This window comes from Scyliorhinus torazame, chromosome 3, assembly GCF_047496885.1.
Source record: "Scyliorhinus torazame isolate Kashiwa2021f chromosome 3, sScyTor2.1, whole genome shotgun sequence".
Classification (NCBI taxonomy): Eukaryota; Metazoa; Chordata; class Chondrichthyes; order Carcharhiniformes; family Scyliorhinidae; genus Scyliorhinus; species Scyliorhinus torazame.
The window spans coordinates 153,461,535-153,481,131 of NC_092709.1; the positions used below are offsets into that span (position 1 = coordinate 153,461,535).

Below are 19,597 nucleotides of genomic sequence, written 5' to 3' on the forward strand. Positions count from 1 at the left end.
GCTAATCCACCTAACCTGCACGTCTTTGGACTGTGGGAGGAAACCGGAGCACCTGGAGGAAACCCACACACACACGGGGAGAACCTGCAGACTCCACACAGTGACCCAGCGGGGAATCGAACCTGGGACACTGGCGCTGTGAAGCCACAGTGCTAGCCACTTGTGCTTAAAGATCTACTTAAAAAATATAAGGAAGTATCAAATTTTTATATAAGTGAAGAGATTCCAGTGTTTAGCGTTTGAAGAGACACAAATTCTTCTTTAAAAACAAGAGCGGTGTCTATCAGGTGGATAGAACTGGGTGCCCAGGTGGCACTGCCCGGATGCCAGGCTGGCATCGTGCCCATGATGGGGACCAATCTGGGGGTGCAATGCCCTGATGAGGTTGTGTGAGTGGGGCTCAATGACCCCTTAATCGGCAAGTTGGGGTGTTGGCGGGGTCCAGGAGTCATGTTTGTCTCTTCCTGCACTGATGAGCTGAACTCTTCGGTGCAGGAAATGAAGGCACGTGCAGCCTCGGTGGGGCCTTCCGCGCTGAGGCCCGAATAAAGAACAGAGTCCCCTTTAATAGTGGGGTCGTTCTCGGCTCTCCGAGCGCGGCAAACACGGGCCAGGTTTTTATTCTGTTAAATCGCAGCCACGATTGTAATTTAAGATGACTTTGCATATTTTGAGCTGTAATGTATAAAATATCCAAGGATGTGTGTCCTATCGAAAGGTTAGGCAGATGGTCAAAGGGGGCGGGGTTCCATTGTTAGTAAGGAATGAAGATAAATCGATAGCAAGGAGCGATATAATCTCTGTGGGTAGAGTTGAGGAATCGCAAAGGTAAAAAGACTCTGATGGGAGTTATGTACAGGCCCCCGAGCAATAGTCAGGATGTGGGGCAAAAAATAAATCAGGAGATAGAAAAGGCGTGTAAAAAAGGCAATACCACAATAATCATGGGGGACTTCAATATGCACGTCGACTGGGAAAATCAGGTTGATAGTGGATCCCATGAAATTAATTTGTGGAATGTTTAAGAGATGGTTTTTGGAACAGCTTGTGACAGAGCACACTAGGGAACAGGCAATTCTGGATTTGGTGATGTGTAATGAGGCAGCCTTGATTAGGGATCTGAAGGTGAAGGAATCCTTAGGGAGCAGTGACCACAATATGATGGAATTTTACCCTGCAATTTGAGAGGGAGAAGCTAGAGTCAGATGTAACGATATTAACATTAAATAAGGGTAGCTACAAAGACATGAGGGAGGAGCTGGCCAGAGTTGATTGGAAAAGGAGCCAGCAGGGAAGACAGTGGAACAGCAATGGCAGGAGTTTTTGGTGGTTATTCGGGAGGCATAGCAGAATTCCATCCCAAGGAGGAGGAAACATGCTAAGGGCAGGACAAGGCATCGATGGTTGACGAGGGAAGTCAAGGACAGCATAAAAGCAAAAGAAAAAGCATACAATGTGGCAAGGATTAGTGGGAAGCCAGAGGATTGGGAATCCTTTAAAAGCGAGCAGAGGACAACTAAAAAAGCAAAAAGGGGATAAAAGATGAAATGAGTGCAAGCTAGCTAGTGGTTAGCACAATTGCTTCACAGCTCCAGGGTCCCAGGTTCGATTCCCGGCTTGGGTCACTGTCTGTGCGGAGTTTGCACGTTCTCCCCGTGTGTGCATGGATTTCCTCCGGGGCTCCGGTTTCCTCCAACAGTCCAAAGATTTACAGGTTAGGTGGATTGACCATGCTAAATTGCCCTTAGTGTCCAAAATTGCCCTTAGTGTCGGGTGGGGTTACTGGGTTATGGGGATAGGGTGGAGGTGTGGGCTTGGGTAGGGTGCTCTTTCCAAGAGCCGGTGCAGACTCGATGGGCCGTATGGCCTCCTTCTGCACTGTAAATTATATGATTCTATGATATGATAATATAAAAAAAGATTTTCTTTCAATATATAAAAGGTGAAAAAGAGGCAAAACTAGACATTGGACCACTGGAAAGCGTGACTGGAGAAGTAATAATAGGAAACAAAGAAATGGCAGATGAACTGAATAGTTACTTTGCATCAGTATTCACGGTGGAAGACACCAGTGGGATGCCAGAGCTCCAGAAGAATCAGGGGGCAGAGGTGAGTGTAGTGGCCATCACTAAGAAGAAGATTCTGGGGAAACTGAAAGGTCTGAAGGTGGATAAATCACCTGGACCAGATGATCTACATCCCAGGGTTCTAAAAGAGATAGCTGAGGAGATTGTGGGGGCATTGGTGATGTTGCAGGAATCACTGGAGGCAGGAAGGGTCCCAGAGGACTGGGAAGTGGCTAATGTAACACCAATGTTTAAGAAGGGAGGGAGGCAGAAGACAGGTTTATAGGTCTGTTAGCCTGACTTTGGTCATTGGTGTTATAGGTGAGGTGTTTTCAGAACCCCAAAATGTATCATGGAGTTCAACCAACCTCTACCTTTAATGTATTTGTTGCATTTCCTAGCACACGGCTTGTCCCCTCGGTGTGGGATTATATTTTTGGACACGTGGGTTTTTAAACACAAAACAATGTTCATTCCATGAACTCAACTTAACATCTTAAATAAACATTGGATCTCTTAACACCCCTTACTTCAAAGATAACTCAGAAAATATTGCAACAATAAATAATTCCTTAAAATGTTCCTTCCAACTTCCAAGAGACTTAACACCTTTAAACAAAATCACATCAGGTTAAAGATTTTACTATTATGAGTTTAAATCACCCAAATGATCCAGAGATAGTCTTTTATGGCAGAGATCCAGTTCACTGCAAAACACAGACACACACCCAGCTCTTTTCAAACTGGCTTTCTCCCTTCAAGCAGATCACAGCAAAACAGCCAGGCACTTTTTAAAACTGAAACTTCAAAATGGCTGAACTGAGCTGAGCTCCACCCATTCTCTGACATCACTTTTTTCTTAAAGGTACATTGCTTACACATCCATTTCTTAAAGGTACTCTCACATGACATTGGTAAGATTTTAGAGTCCGTTATTAAAAATGAGATCGCGGAGTACCTAGAAGTGCATGGTAAAATAGGACTGAGTCAGCATGACTTTGTCAAAGGGAGGTCATGTCTGACAAACCTGTTAGAGTTCTTTGAGGAGATAACAAGGAAGTTAGACAAGGGAGAACCAGTGGACGTGATTTATTTAGATTTCCAGAAGGCCTTTGACAAAGTGCCGCATAGGAGATTGTTAAATACGTTAAAAGCCCATGGTGTTAAGGGTAAGATCCTGGCATGGATAGAGGACTGGCTGACTGGCAGAAGGCAGAGAGTGGGGATAAAGGGGTCTTTTTCAGGTTGGCAGCCGATGACTAGTGGTGTGCTTCAGGGGTCTGTGCTCGGACCACAACTTTTCACAATATGCATTAATGACCTGGAAGAAGGAACTGAAGGCACTGTTGCTAAGTTTGCAGATGATAAAAAGATCTTTAGAGGCACAGGTAGTATTGAGGAAGCAAAGGGGTGCAGAAGGATTTGGACAGGCTAGGAGAGTGGGCAATGAAGTGGCAAACGAAATACAATGTGGAAAAGTGTGAGGTTATGCACTTTGGAAGGAGGAATTTAGACATAGATTATTTTCTAAATGGGGAAATGCTTTGGAAATCGGAAGTACAAAGGAACTTGGGAGTCCTTGTTTATGATTCTCTTAAGGTTAACGTATAGGTTCAGTCGACAGTTAAGAAGGCAAATGCAATGTTACCATTCATGTCAAGAGGGCTAGAATACAAGACCAGGGATGGACTTCTGAGGCTGTATAAGGCTATGGTCAGTCCCCATTTGGAGTATTGTGAGCAGTTTTGTGCCCTGTATCTAAGGAAGGAGGTGCTGGCCTTGGAAAAGGTTCAGAGGAGGTTCACAAGAATGATCCCTGGAATGAACAGCTTGTCGTATGAGGAACGGTTGAGGACTCTGTGTCTGTATTCGTTGGAGTTTAGAAGGATGAGGGGGGATCTTTTTAAAAATATTTTTATTTTCCTTTTTCACATTTTCGCCCAGATTTCCTCCCCCCACAATAAACAATAATCAGTAACAAATGTAATGTCAATCCCCATATCAATAAAAACGATCCAATCCTCCCACCAATCCCCAAACATTAGCCCGCATGTTCACATAAACAAATGACAAAAAGGAATCAGGTATCATCCATAGTCATCATTAACACATACAGTCCCTCTCCTCCCAACAGTCCCAGCATCCCACCCACCCAATGTTCGATGTAATCCAATTCTCGAAAGTGCATAATGAATAACGCCCATGAATTGTAGAACCCCTCCATCCTTCCCCTCAGTTCAAATTTGACCTTTTCAAGCATCAAGAATTCCAGCAAGTCCCCCCGACACGCCAGGGCACAGGGCGGAGAGGTTGATCCCCACCCTAACAGGATCCGCCTTCGGGTGAACAATGGAGGGAAGGTTACAACATCTGCCTCCGCGCCCGTTTCCAACCCCGGCTGGTCCGATACACCGAATATGGCCTCCCGAAGGCCTGGGCCCAGTTTCACGTGCACCACTTTAGAAATTACCCTAAAAACCTCCTTCCAATAATCCTCCAGCTTTGGACAGGACCAAAACATTTGAACGTGGTTTGCGGGCCCCGCCTCGCAACATTCACACACATCTTCTACTCCCTCAAAGAGCCGGCTCATCCTCGCCCTTGTAAGGTGTGCTGTATACACCACCTTCAGCTGTATCAGCCCCAACCTCGCACTCAAAGTGGAAGCGTTCAACCTCACACCAGAACCCCTCCTCAATACCCTCTCTCAACTCTTCCTCCTATTTTGCCTTGATCCCTTCCAGCAGGTTCTTCTCCTCCTCCAAAATAGCCCCGTAAACCGCCGATACTACCCCCTTCTCCAGTCCCCCTGTGGTCAGCACCTCCTCCAGCAATGTGGAAGCTGGCTCTACTGGGAAGCTCTGTATCTCCTTTCTGGAAAAGTCTCGAACTTGCATGTATCTAAATATTTGATGAGGGGGATCTTATTGAAACTTACAGGATATTGCGAGGCCTGGATAGAGTGGACGTAAAGAGGATGTTTCCACTTGTAGGAAAACTAGAACCAGAGGACACCATCTCAGACTAAAGGGATGATCCTTTAAAACAGAGATGAGGAGGAATTTCTTCATCCAGAGGGTGGTGAATCTGTGGAACTCTTTGCCGCAAAAGGCTGTGGAGGCCAAATCACTGAGTGTATTTTAGACAGCGATAGATAGGTTCTTGATTAATAAGGTGTGGTAGTATGTATTGGGGGTCATGTGGGACTGGAAGCCCTAATGTCATTGGCTGACAGATCCCGGGTCCTGGTTGGCCGTTGACCTCATACTCCGCCCTGAAGGCGAAGTATAAGAAGCCGGTGCCTTCCCCCGCAGGCCAGTTTACTATCGGGCTGCTGGGGAACAGACACGCTTAATAAAGCCTCATCGACTTCACTCTGTTTGTCTCACGGAGTCTTTGTGCGCCACAATTTATTAAGCGTGCCTAAAAAGGACTATGGAGCTCAGGATCATTCCAGAATGCCTGAGGATCAGCCCCCACGCAGTGAATGCAGCAGCAGCCTTCAAACACTGGCAGACTTGCTTTGAGGCCTACATCACATCGACCACAGGCCGAGTCTCAGATGAACAAAAACTGCAGGTCCTGCACTCGAGGGTGAGCACGGAGATTTTCACCCTCATTGAAGACACCCGCGATTTCCAGACGGCGTTCGCAGCACTGAGAAGTCTCTACGTTCGCCCAGTTAACCAAATCTACGCTCGCTACCAGCTCGCGACGAGACGGCAAGCTCCCGGAGAATCGATGGACGAGTTCTACGCCGCGCTGCTGATTTTGGGACGAGCCTGCAGCTGCCCGTCGGTGAACGCAAACGAACACACGGACATGTTAATGCGCGATGCTTTTGTTGCAGGTATACAATCCTCCCAAATCCGCCAAAGACTTCTAGAAAAAGAGTCACTAGGACTCTCAGAGGCACAGGCCCTGGCAGCCTCGCTGGACGTAGCCGCGCGTAATACCCGCACCTACGGCCCCGACCGCGCGGCAGGCCATTGGGCCCCGTACGTACCCGCCGCGGCAAACCCCCTACCCCCCCCCCGGACACCCCACAGGCTTGCGCAGTCCAAACGCCGAGTCGCACCGGGGGCGCCCGCTGTTATTTCTGCGGCCAGGCGAAGCACCCCCGACAACGCTGTCCGGCCCGCGCAGCCATCTGCAAAAGCTGCGGGAAAAAGGGCCACTATGCGGTGGTGTGCCGGTCCCGCGTGGTCGCCGCCGTCCCGGGAGAACAGGGAGCCCTACAGGCAGTCTATGCCTCCCAACCCCCCCAGCACGCCATGTGCGACCCCCAGGCGCCGCCATTTTGGGTCCCGACCACCGCGGCCCCGGGAGAACTGGGAGCCCTGCACGCCGCCTACGCTCCCCAACCCCCCTCCCCGCAGCCCATGTATGACCCGCCGCCGGCGCTCCCGATTTGGGTGCCAGCCAACACTCTCCACGGAGAGGAAGGGGTTTTCCGTATCCCGAACGCCACCCTCACCCCCGTCCCGCGCCCCACGCCTGACCCGCCGGCGCCACCTACCTTGACCCCGACCACCGCTGTCCCCGGCGAGGGAGCTCCGCGCGGTGCCAGCGCTCGCGGCCCCACGACTGACCCGCCTGACCCACCGACCTGGGCCCTCGCCCCCGTCCCGCGCCCCACGCCTGACCCGCCGGAGCCGCCGACCTGGGCCCTCGCCCCCGTCCCGCGCCCCACGCCTGACCCGCCGGAGCCGCCGACCTGGGCCCTCGCCCCCGTCCCGCGCCCCACGCCTGACCCGCCGACCTGGGCCCTCGCCCCCGTCCCGCGCCCCTCGCCTGACCCGCCAACGCCGCCGACCTGGTCCCTCACCCCCGTCCCGCGCCCCACGCCTGACCCGCCGGCAATACAACTCACCTGGACCCCGACCTCCGTCCCCGGCGAGGGACCTCCTCACTGTCCCAGCGCTCGCACTGACCTGCCGGTCCCCAGCGAGGGAGCTCCGCGCGGTCCTAGCGCCCGCGGCCCTGGAGCTCGCACCAAAGGAACTCCGCGCGGTCCTAGCGCCCGCGGCCCGAGAACTCCGCGCAGTCCTAGCGCCCCCCAGACCCCCCAGCACTCAATGTGCGACCCGCAGACGCCGCCATTTTGGGTCCCGACCACCACGAGGGGAGGAGGGGACCCGCCATCTTGGACCGCCCCCGACCTGTACGACGCATGGGGGCGGCCATTTTGTCCACCCCCGACGCCATCTTGTGACCCCTCATCTACGGGCGAGGTATGGGGGCGGCCATTTTATCCATCCCCGACGTCCTCTTGGACGGCAACAACGGACCCCACCCCACTACTACAACCACGGCTCGCTTCGGTTACGCTCGATCAGGCTCGGCCCCGGACTCTCCAGACGACGACGACAACGGTCCTAATTACCGGCCACGAGACGCCATGCCTAGTCGACTCCGGGAGCACGGAAAGTTTTATACATCCCGACACGGTAAGACGCTGTTCCTTAACTACCTACCCCAGCGCACAAAAGATTTGCCTAGCCGCAGGATCCCACTCCGTACAGATCCAGGGATTCTGCATAGTTACCCTAACGGTACAGGGGAGGGAATTCAAAAACTACAAACTTAACGTCCTTCCCCAACTCTGTGCCCCCACCTTGCTGGGCTTAGATTTTCAATGTAACCTACAGAGCCTTACGTTTAAATTCGGCGGCCCCATACCCCCACTCACTATCTGCGGCCTCGCCACCCTCAAGGTGCAACCCCCGTCCTTGTTTGCGAACCTCACCCCGGATTGCAAACCCGTCGCCACTAGGAGCAGACGGTACAGCGCCCAGGACCGGACCTTCATTCGCTCCGAAGTCCAGCGGCTACTAAAGGAGGGCATAATCCAGGCCAGCAATAGTCCCTGGAGAGCGCAGGTGGTAGTAGTGAAGACAGGGGAGAAACAAAGGATGGTCATTGACTATAGCCAGACCATCAACAGGTACACACAACTAGACGCGTACCCTCTCCCCCGCATATCCGACATGGTCAATCGGATTGCCCAGTATAAAGTCTTCTCCACCGTGGACCTCAAGTCCGCCTACCATCAGCTCCCCATCCGCCCAAGTGACCGCAAGTACACAGCCTTCGAGGCAGACGGGCGATTATACCACTTCCTAAGGGTCCCTTTTGGCGTCACAAACGGCGTCTCGGTCTTCCAACGGGAAATGGACCGAATGGTTGATCAACATGGGTTACGGGCCACGTTCCCGTACCTCGACAATGTAACCATCTGCGGCCACGATCAGCAGGACCACGACGCCAACCTCCAAAAATTCCTCCAGACTGCCAAAGCCTTGAACCTCACGTACAATGAGGACAAGTGCGTTTTTAGCACCGATCGGCTAGCCATTCTGGGCTACATAGTGCGCAATGGGATAATAGGCCCCGACCCCGAACGTATGCGCGCACTCATGGAATTTCCCCTCCCGCACTGCCCAAAAGCCCTGAAACGCTGCCTGGGGTTCTTTTCATACTACGCCCAGTGGGTCCCCCAGTACGCAGACAAGGCCCGCCCCCTAATACAGACCACGGTTTTCCCGCTGTCGACAGAGGCTTGCCAGGCTTTCAGCCGCATCAAAGCGGACATCGCAAAGGCCACGATGCGCGCCATCGACGAGTCCCTCCCCTTCCAGGTCGAGAGCGACGCCTCTGACGTAGCTCTCGCGGCTACCCTTAACCAAGCGGGCAGACCCGTGGCCTTTTTCTCCCGAACCCTCCACGCCTCAGAAATCCGCCACTCCTCAGTGGAAAAGGAAGCCCAAGCCATAGTGGAGGCTGTGCGACATTGGAGGCATTACCTGGCCGGCAGGAGATTCACTCTCCTCACTGACCAACGGTCGGTTGCCTTCATGTTCGATAATGCACAGCGGGGCAAGATCAAGAACGACAAGATCTTGCGGTGGAGGATCGAACTCTCCACCTTCAACTATGAGATCTTGTACCGGCCCGGAAAGCTGAACGAGCCGTCTGATGCCCTATCCCGCGGGACATGTGCCAACGCACAAATTGACCGCCTCCAAGCCCTCCACGAGGACCTCTGCCACCCGGGGGTCACTCGGTTTTACCACTTCATCAAGTCCCGCAATCTCCCCTACTCCTTAGAGGAGGTCCGTACAGTCACAAGAGACTGCCACATCTGCGCAGAATGCAAACCGCATTTTTTCAGGCCAGATGGAGCGCACCTGATTAAGGCTTCCCGTCCCTTTGAACGCCTCAGTCTCGATTTCAAAGGGCCCCTCCCCTCCACCGACCGCAACGCGTATTTCCTTAATGTAGTGGACGAATACTCCCGCTTCCCTTTTGCCATTCCCTGCTCCGACATGACCGCGGCCACAGTCATTAAAGCCCTGAACAGCATATTCACACTGTTCGGTTACCCCGCATACGTCCACAGCGACAGGGGGTCCTCTTTCATGAGTGACGAGCTGCGCCAGTTCCTGCTCAGCAAGGGTATAGCTTCAAGCAGGACGACCAGCTACAACCCCCGGGGGAACGGGCAAGTAGAAAGGGAGAACGGCACGGTCTGGAAGGCCGTCCTACTGGCCCTACGGTCCAGGGATCTCCCAGTTTCACGGTGGCAGGAGGTCCTCCCGGACGCTCTCCATTCCATCCGGTCGTTATTATGTACGAGCACTAATCAAACGCCTCACGAGCGTCTCCTTGTCTTCCCTAGGAGGTCCTCCTCTGGAACGTCGCTGCCGACCTGGCTGGCGGCCCCAGGACCCACCCTGCTCCGAAAGCACGTGCGGGCACATAAGGCGGACCCGTTGGTCGAAAGGGTTCACCTCCTCCACGCAAACCCCCAGTACGCCTACGTGGAGTACCCCGACGGCCGACAGGACACGGTCTCCCTGCGGGATCTGGCGCCCGCCGGCACCACGCACACCCCCCCGGCACCATCAACCCAACCGCCCCCCTTCCTGCCACCGCCGCACCCCGCGACCGCCCCCTTCCCAGGAGGATCAGCCCCCCTCCCCTTTGCACCGACAGCTAAAACCGTGCGGTTCCCGGAGGCGACAACGCTGGTACAAGCACTACCACCACCGCCGGGGCCGAGGCGATCGACACGGACGACCAGACCGCCCGACCGACTCGTGGCGTCGATGTAAAACAAAGATGGACTGTCCAATGAACATTTTGTTTTCATATATCCTCTGTAAATAGTTGTAACAGGACGATACTGTCCAATACGGTCCTACCATGTAACTGTTCTCTCCTCCCAGGACCAGTACTGTAAACCCTTACCACCATACGAAGCATCACCCCGCCGGGTTCATTTTTGACAAGGGGTGAATGTGGTAGTATGTATTGGGGGTCATGTGGGACTGGAAGCCCTAATGTCATTGGCTGACAGATCCCGGGTCCTGGTTGGCCGTTGACCTCATACTCCGCCCTGAAGGCGAAGTATAAGAAGCCGGTGCCTTCCCCCGCATGCCAGTTTACTATCGGGCTGCTGGGGAACAGACACGCTTAATAAAGCCTCATCGACTTCACTCTGTTTGTCTCACGGAGTCTTTGTGCGCCACATAAGGGGACCAGGGGTTATGGGCAGAAGGGAGGAGAATGGGGATGAGAAAATATCAGCCATGATTGAATGGCGGAGCAGCTTCGATGGGCCAAGTGGCCTATGTCTTATGGTCTTATTTAAGCCCAACAGAGCTGAGGCTGATTATAATGCGCCTAACACCACTTGGGTTTGAGACCAGGTAATTCAGGAAAAACATAATTTGGGATTGAAACTGGAGTTATTCCTGTTTTTATGTATAGGTTCCACACTGGGTTGAGCATTCAATACTTGAGCTGTTGGAGAAACAACTTAGGACAACTTAAACTAGTCTCTAAAGCCGAGAATTATTCTGCAGAGGTGGTCGAAAGCCTGAAAAATCTTTCTAAAGGTTTGGCAAAAATGCGCTGAAACAAAAATTATATAAGATATTGATATTTCACAGCACTTTCCACCTATCCCAAACCAAAATATTGCCACAAGACACTGTGTGGCTGATATTCCCAAGTTGGGGGTTTCCATGCCCTTGGCCTGATGAAATGTGTCAAGTCGGCATGCGTCAAATTAGTGCCGGTTAGTGCCAAGTTAATCCCATTAATTAAAGGCAGGAAAATCCTACTCCTCCTCACACAATCTTGCCTCTTGTGCTCTGCCCAGGCAATACTTTATGCCACGAAATGTACAGATAAAATCTGATCCCATATCCGTGTAAGAAGATACACATCAGCCCCCGACTAGATTTTCCAATCCTGCCAGGATGAATAGAGCTTTTAATGGCTCGCCGCATTTCCTAGCCCTGCCCCCACCATGACTGGGCTATAAAAGTACACCCAAAGCGTTTATTTAATTATTTCATGGCAATATTTTATATTTCATCTCACATTTGTGATAATAGCCTTTGGTGCTTGAGTCATATAGTCCAGCTGTGGAATATTTTAGTATTTTATAACACATCATTACATTTTCTATGATTTTGGAATTCCTATCAGAAATAGTGAGTATTTTGCTGCAATTACAGATGTATATGCAGTAACTGGGTGCATTTATAGCTCTTTGACATACCATTTTAATTAACATCTCGCGAAAGAAGGATTTCAATTGCGATAAATTTCCTTCCTCTGCATAACCTGTAATTTGCTGCTCTGATAGATAGTCGTGTTTAATAAAAATTACTTCTACTTTTTACAGCTTGCATGAATGTTGACTAAATCATCTGTCAGCTGTGCAGAGATGACAAATGCAAAGTGCTGTGAGTATTTATTATTATTCACAAATGCGAAAACAACATAATTGGAATGCTAATGCAAAACATATGAATTTGGTTCTTTCTCCCAAAATGCACATTTGTATTAAGCGTATCACTGGTGATTGATCTGTTCTAATATTTGTGGGAGGAAAAGGTTATTCATTTCCAGAGTACAGTCTCCCTTACATTTTGCTCAATTTTGGAAAAGTTATGCGGCAATGTAACTCAGTAAGGGGTCAGAGAGTTTAGAGTACTGTTGGCTTCAGGCATTTTTATTAATGCGCCACAGAAAAATGATGCTCGAAATACTGTACCATTCTGCCAATTTGCTTCCTGTGCGATTCTTCAAACCCATCATCTCAAACCTCCACCACCTCCAGTGAGTCTGTCCAGAGGTGGGATAGGACATGTGATGGAGTAGCATGGGATGTTGGCTGAAATGTTTGATTCTGGATATGTCCATGCCTGGCTGTTGCGTGATGAGCCTGTACGATAGCCTTCCCAATTTGACCCCCAGACCCCGGGTGTTAGTCAGAGGACTTTGGAGGGTCGACCGGACTGAATTTACCTTTGTTGTATCCAGAACTGATGCCCAAGTTGATGCTGGGCAGTCTGTCCAGTTCTATTTTTCTGCGTTTTTGTAGAGGTTTGTAATAACTGAGTGGCTTACCAGCCCATTCCGGAGGGTTGTTAAGAGTCAACCGCATTTAGGTCGAGCAGCAGTCTGGAACCTCTTTGTTTGTTTGGGCACTGTGTGTTTTTCCCTGGCTCTTTAACTCAGACAAGGAATTAGAATTCAGCTTCTGGGTTTCCCAACCAATCACAGAATATGAGTGTGTTGACAACTTGCGTCAGTCAATGGAAGAATTTCTAGTTAACAGGATCCAGGAAGAGGTCAAAGTGGCTGGATTTTACATTGCTTCCTGAGGCTTCAGCAAACACAGAAATGGAAAAACGATATAGGAAGGCTGCCCTCCAAATCTCTGACTCCTCCCTGGAGGTCCTACAACAGGATCTGGGGGAATGAATAAATGTGCTGCTTCCCAAGGACATGAAACAGAGACTGGCCTACCAAACCTAGCAGATGTGGATGAAAGTGGCTGAAGAAGGGAGCAGTGTGGGGGAGAGGGGGGGTCCCGGGGGTTCCCTCCAGCCTGAAGACAATGTCCCCCGAGGTTCAATGCCAGATGTATATGCAGGTCCCCTGAGGTTCAATGCCAGATGTATATGCAGTAACTGGGTGCATTTATAGCTCTTTGACATACCATTTTAAGATGATGTGGAGATGCCGGCATTGGACTGGGTTGGGCACAGGAAGAAGTCTTACAACACCAGGTTAAAGTTCAACAGGTTTGTTTTGAATCACTAGCTTTCAGAGCGCAGCCCCTTCCTCAGGTGAATGAAGAGGTGGGTTCCAGAAACACATATATAGACAAAGTCAATGATGCAAGACGATACTTTGAATGCAAGTCTTTGCAGGTAATTAAGTCCTTACAGATCCAGACAGAGCGACTGGAGAGAGGAATAATCACAGGTTAAAGAGGTGTGAATTGTCTCAAGCCAGGACAGTTGGTGGGCGGTGAATGTAATGTGACATGAATCCAAGGTCTTGGTAGAGGCCGCACTCATGTGTGCGGAATTTGGCTATCAGTTTCTGCTCTGCGATTCGTGGCTTCATCCTGGATCACAAAGTCTTCACCTTTGTCAACAAGTTCTTAATCCCAACACACGGAACAGCCATGGGGACCAAATTCGCACCACATTATGCCAAAGTCTTCATGCGCTTGTTTGAACAAGACCTCCTCACCGCACAGGACCCTCAACCGACGTTATACACCAGATACATCAATGAAATTTTTTCCTTTGGACACACGGCGAAGAATCACTGAAACGACTACACAATGACATCAATAAGTTCCATTCCACCATCAGACTCACCATAGACTACTCTCCAGAATCGGTTGCATTCTTGGGCACACTCAACTCCATCAAGGACGGTCACCTCAGCACTTCGCTTTACCTCAAGTCCACGGATAACCTCACGATCCTCCGCTTCTCCAGCTTCCACCATAAACACATTAAAGAAGCCATCCCCTATGGACAAGCCTCCGTATACACAGGATCTGCTCAGACAAGGAGGAGCGTAACAGATATCTACAGATGCAGAAAGATGCCCTTGTACGAACGGGATATGGCGCTCGACTCATCGATCGACAGGTTCAACGCGCCACCGCAAAAAAACGCACCTCCTCGGAAGACAAACACGGGACACAACCGAGTGTACCCTTCGTCGTCCAGTACTTCCCCAGAGCGGAGAAACTATGACATTTTCTTCACAGCCTTCAACACGTCATCGATCAAGACAAACCTTTTGCCAAGGCCATCCCACACCCCCACGATTTGGCTTCGAACAACCGCGCAACCTCAAACAGACCATTGTTTGCAGCAAACTACACAGCCTTCAGGAGAACAGCGACCACGACACCACACAACCCTGCCATGGTAACCTCTGCAAGACATGCAAGATCATCGACATGGTACCACCATTACACGTGAGAACGTGACCCACCAGTTACACGGTACATACTCGTGTGACTCGGCCAACGTTGTCTAACTCATACACTGCAGGAAAGGATGTCCCGAGGCGTGATACATTGGTGAGACCATGCAGTTGCTGCGACAACAGTTGAATGGACATTGCACGACAATCATCAGACAGAAATGTTCCCTTCCAGTCGGGGAACACTTCAACAGTCAAGGGATTCAGCCTCTGATCTTCAGGTAAGCGTTTTCCAAGGTGGCCTTCAGGATGCACGACAACTGTTTTGGTTGGTTCAATTGGCTCTGTTTTATAACCTTTGCTCTAGAGTCGCCAGGTATCTTTATGATACCGCCATGATGTTCAAGTTCAAGTAATGATTAATAACTCAATACACCAATTAGTAAGATTCAAATCAAAGCACATTTATTATACACAGTAAATCGCTACTCATGCATAAACTCTACTTTCTAAGCTATTTCTATCACTAACAGGCCAATACTTAGCTTCGGACTGGCCCACCAGGTCAGGGGAATAAATGGCCTTTCGTTCGGGTTCCGAGTCTGCGGGATTCAAAAGCTGGTATGGACTGGTAGCTAGGAGCGCCTATCTCGTAGCGAGCGTTGACTTGAGACTTACGTTCTTTGGCGGCAGCTGAACAGGTCACTGTCAAGGGTTGGTTTGCGTTGCTGAGTGACCCTGTCACGAAGAACGATTTGAACTTGGGAGCTTTACTTTATAGTCCCCAGGGGCTTTCTGCCTTTTGGGGCGGACCCCGTACCTGGTTTCAAGTGATTGGACTTTGTTCCAGTCGCTTGGTTCTATTTCTCCAATACTGGAGCGGTTCCCTGATCGATGGGCGGTCTTTAGGTGTCCGTTAACCTCTTTTGTGTTGGCTCCTGCTGGCACAGAGGAGTCTGGCTTGGCCTTGTTTACCTTAAATGTTTCGATTGTTCCCAGGGATCGCTCATTAGTATGTAGATGGCCGCTACATCATTATGCAGATGGTTGCTGGTATCGATGCTGTCTGGGCTTTTGCAGAGTCTAATACACAGTAAACTTGCACCTGCTAGTTTCTGCCTGCGTTGGCTGAATTTCCCTTTAGCCGTTGCTGTTCTCCATTTTACATCGGGAATTGGCCAACCCAGGTGGCTACACAACGCAGAATCGCCGAGCAGAAACTGATAGCCAAGTTCCGCACATATGAGTACGGCCTTAACCGGGACCTTGGATTCATGTCACATTACATTCACCCCCCACCATCTGGCCTGGGCTTGCACAATCCTACCAACTGCCCTGGCTTGAGGCAATTCACACCTCTTTAACCTGTGATTATCCCTCTCTCCAGTCGCTCCGTCTGGACCGGTAAAGATTTAATTACCTGCAAAGACTCACATTCAAAGTATCGTCTTGCATCATTGACTTTGTCTATATATATGTTTCTGGAACATACCTCTTCATTCACCTGAGGAAGGAGAAGTGCTCCGAAAGCTAGTAAACCTGTTGGACTTTAACCTGGTGTTGTAAGATATAATAAGGACAATAAAGTGACTGACATAACATTTTCATGGCTCTGATCTATCCAGCATTCTTATACACAGCATTCCTCAGGTCAACATACATTGTAGCTTCACTCATTCCTCTTTGATTAGGCTCATCCTCACACACCCATCTCCACAGCCAATGCTCAAACTTACCCTCATATTATTGATATGGTGCACCCATGCCTCACAGTCACCTGCCACAAATGTAGTCACTGCAGCCTTTCTGCACAATGCATTCTTTATAATCCTAGCTCTTTGTTTTCTTTCCTTGCAGGAGAAGAGAAGACAAAACTGCAGGAAGAAGCTGAGATTAGGGGGCTTGATGACAACTGGCAGAATGTGCCCAGCTAATCCAGTGGGAGGTCTTGTTGCAAGAGGCGGCAGATATCAACAACTGCCTGTTGTGAAAACCTAAGCCTCCTGAGGCATTGGTGCCCTCAGAAAAACGAAGGAGTTGGTCAGTGACTTCAGGAAGCAAAGTATTGTACACACCCCTGTCTGCATCAATGGTACTGAGGTGGAGATGATTGACAGCTTCAAATTCCTAGAGGTGCACATCACCAACAATCTGTCCTGGTCCACGCAAGTCGACGCTATGACCAAGAAAGCACAACAGCGCCGATACATCCTCAGGAAACTAAGGAAATTCAGTAGTCCACATTGACTCTTACCAACTTTTATAGATGCACCATAGAAAGCATCCTATCTGACTGCATCACAACCTGGTATGGCAACTGCTCGGCCCAAGAAACTACAGAGAGTCGTGAACACAGCGCAGTCTATCCCGCGAATCTGCCTTCCATCCATTGACTCTCTCTATACCTCCTGCTGCCTTGGGAAAGCGACAGCATAATCAAAGACCCCTCCCACCTGAGTTATTCTCTCTTCCAACATCTTCCATTTGGCAGGAGACATAAAAGTCTGAGAACAGGTTCAAAAACGGCTTCTTTCCTGCTGTTACCAGACCCCTGAATTACCCTCTTATGGCCTGATCTTATCTCTTCACACATCTTCTCTACTGAATAGTACTGCACTCCGTATGCTCACCCAATGTCTATGTCTATCTATTTACATTGTGCATTTATGTATGTCCTATGTTTTTTTCATGTATGAAACAATCTGTCTGGACTGTACGCAGAACAATACTTTTTACTGTCCTTCGGTGTACGTGAGAATAAATCAAATCCAAATCGAAATCCAAATGTTGGGACAGCTGATCCTCTGGCTGTAGACATGCACTAGGATTATCACCACCTTTGAGCTAGATCTCAGTTGAATGGGATGGCATACAGCTGAGGAAGGCAGTTGCTGCTGCTGGCAATGCTGTTTGTGTTGTTGGTGCTGTTCCTCCTATTCCTGATCAGATGTCCATGACAGAGCTTCAAAAGTAGCTCCCAAGCCGCAGTGAATGTTCACAACAGGGAAGCTCAGATCAAGATGAGTAATATTCAAAGTAGGTGAAATAACTGTTGGAAATCTGGTCCCCTGAGCAAGTGCCAAGAGCAGGAGCCTTTCCCATAGGCAGAGCAGCAGCTATGCAGTTTCACTGTTTAGAGGCTTTCTAGCCTGACAGATTCATTGAATAATTACTTCCCACTGCATACTTACCATGTTGACCCTGGTAAGTTTCACAAACATCAGAAAACCTGTTTGCTGGCTGTTAAAACCAGAATCCCCAGTTCACTTCACAATGAGTTCACTATTGAAATCACTTACCCAGATTTCCCACTTCCCTCCAAATATGCTTGGTTAAACCCAGAAATGGGTGGCACGTTTTGGCACTTTTGGGGGCTTTAACCCCGACCTATGACAGTTAAAAGCTGCCCTACGAATTCAAAGTCTAGCATGGCATTTTGAGAATCTGAATTTAGTTCTGTAAAAATCTGTAACAAAAAGCTGGCATCGGGTCAAGTGATAAACGATTGAATTGTCATAAAAATTGTGAGCGGTCAATTAATGTCCTTTAGGAATGGAAATTGGCTGTCTTTACCTGATCTAGTCTCCATGTGATTCCATTAACAAACTAATGTGGTTGCAGTTTAACTGCCCTCTGGAACATTGCACAATGCACTCATGAACTGGTACAATAATTGACGAAGATTGCTCACGATCACCTTCTAAAAGCAACTAGTGAATGTCTTTACATATGTGCCCACATTCTAAATGTGATTTAAAAAATATTCTATACTATTGTATTAAATGTTAATATTAAATATTAGAATATTATATCATATAATATATGCCATAAATGTTCTATAACTTTGTTGAGTCATTGGCAGGTTGCCAAGTAACAGAATGTGCAGTTGCTAATAGAAGCTGTGTTTCTGTTGTGCTGATTGTATTTCAGACTTGCATCTCACTTTGTATCTCACAGCTTCATTATGAGTCATGTTGCTAGCCTAAATACATTCAGCCATATTTTGCTTTATCTTTCCAAAAATTCTAAGACGACATTAAAAAAAACATTTGGCCAAGTGACTTTACAAAAGTTTGTTGTTATCAACACAAAGCAATGTTGGAATACTGATTACATTTTCTGCAGCCTACAGCACAGTTTCACCCCGGGATATTTCACAAGGGTTCTTTCATCTGCTTTCAGCATAATACAAAGGAAAAGCTAAACATTTTTTTGAAATAAAAACAGAAAATGATGGAAATACTCAGTAGGTCAAGCATTTTCTGTCCAAGATCCACAGGCAGTCTAAAAAGCCTGCTGTGAATGTATATTGGAAATGAATTACTTTCCTACAATGTGAAAGTGAGTCATCTCTGTAATAACATTGCCTGTATCTTTGAGTCAGGCTCTGGGTGAGCTACACTTGTGTTAGAAAATCAAGAAAACAATTAAGCAACTAGAATAAAACATTTAAGACAAAAAAAGCCTCATAAATTTACAATGAACCATGATTTAACATAGAAAAATAACAAACAGGCCTTTTAGCTCCATGAGCCTCTTCTGCCATGTAATGCGATCATGGCTGATGTGCGACTTAACACTGCGTACATGCCTTTGCCCCACATCCTTCAATTTCTTTGGTTAACAAGCTATCAATCTCAGGTTTAAAATGTAACAATTGACCCAGCACCAATTGCTGTTTACAGAAGAGAATTCCAAACATGTATCACCATGTGTGTGTGTGTAGAATTTAAATCCTGAAATATCCGGTTGTCACGATTAGACTGTGCCCCTTAGTCCTCGGTTCCCCAGTGGAAATACTGGGCTCGCTGTTTTGGCAAGGCTGCAGGTCCTGGTGTCAGGTGCTGCTTCTATTCAGGTGTTGAGCAGTTGGCTGCGTACAATCTCATGGTAGCCAGCCAATTAACTCCGGTGGTGGCATGAGGGCTGTCCAATTGAAATGCAGAGGCGGGAAATGAGGTCGTGAAGCTGGCATCAGGTGACAATGCAGCAGGTGGGGGTGCCATATGTAAAGCGTTGTCAGTCCTGCATTTACTGCTGCCTGATTTCCCACTGTAGTGTGAAGGGTTAATGTGGATTTGTAAATGAGACAGTTCATATCATCTCAAGAAAATGATGTAAGATCACATGATTATCATGATTGGGTTTTCTCTGTAGCCTCATGACAAGGATAAAGTCTCATTCTGGATGTCATTAGAGGTAGAGAGGTGCTGTAACTATACATCATGACTCCCATGGAGAAGGAGACTTTAGAAATGGCAGTGCATTAGGGC

General features: G+C 48.9%; 1 long non-coding RNA gene across 1 annotated transcript in view; it reads left to right on the forward strand.

Annotated features, from left to right (window-relative positions):
- The window catches only part of LOC140409543 (uncharacterized), a 91,369-nt gene extending 74,218 nt beyond the window's left edge, over positions 1-17,151 (forward strand). Inside the window, exons 3-4 of the long non-coding RNA XR_011940382.1 lie at positions 11,767-11,827; positions 16,182-17,151. This is a non-coding gene — a long non-coding RNA (uncharacterized lncRNA). The remainder of the gene's footprint in view (positions 1-11,766; positions 11,828-16,181) is intronic.
- Positions 17,152-19,597: the final 2,446 nt, after the last annotated feature.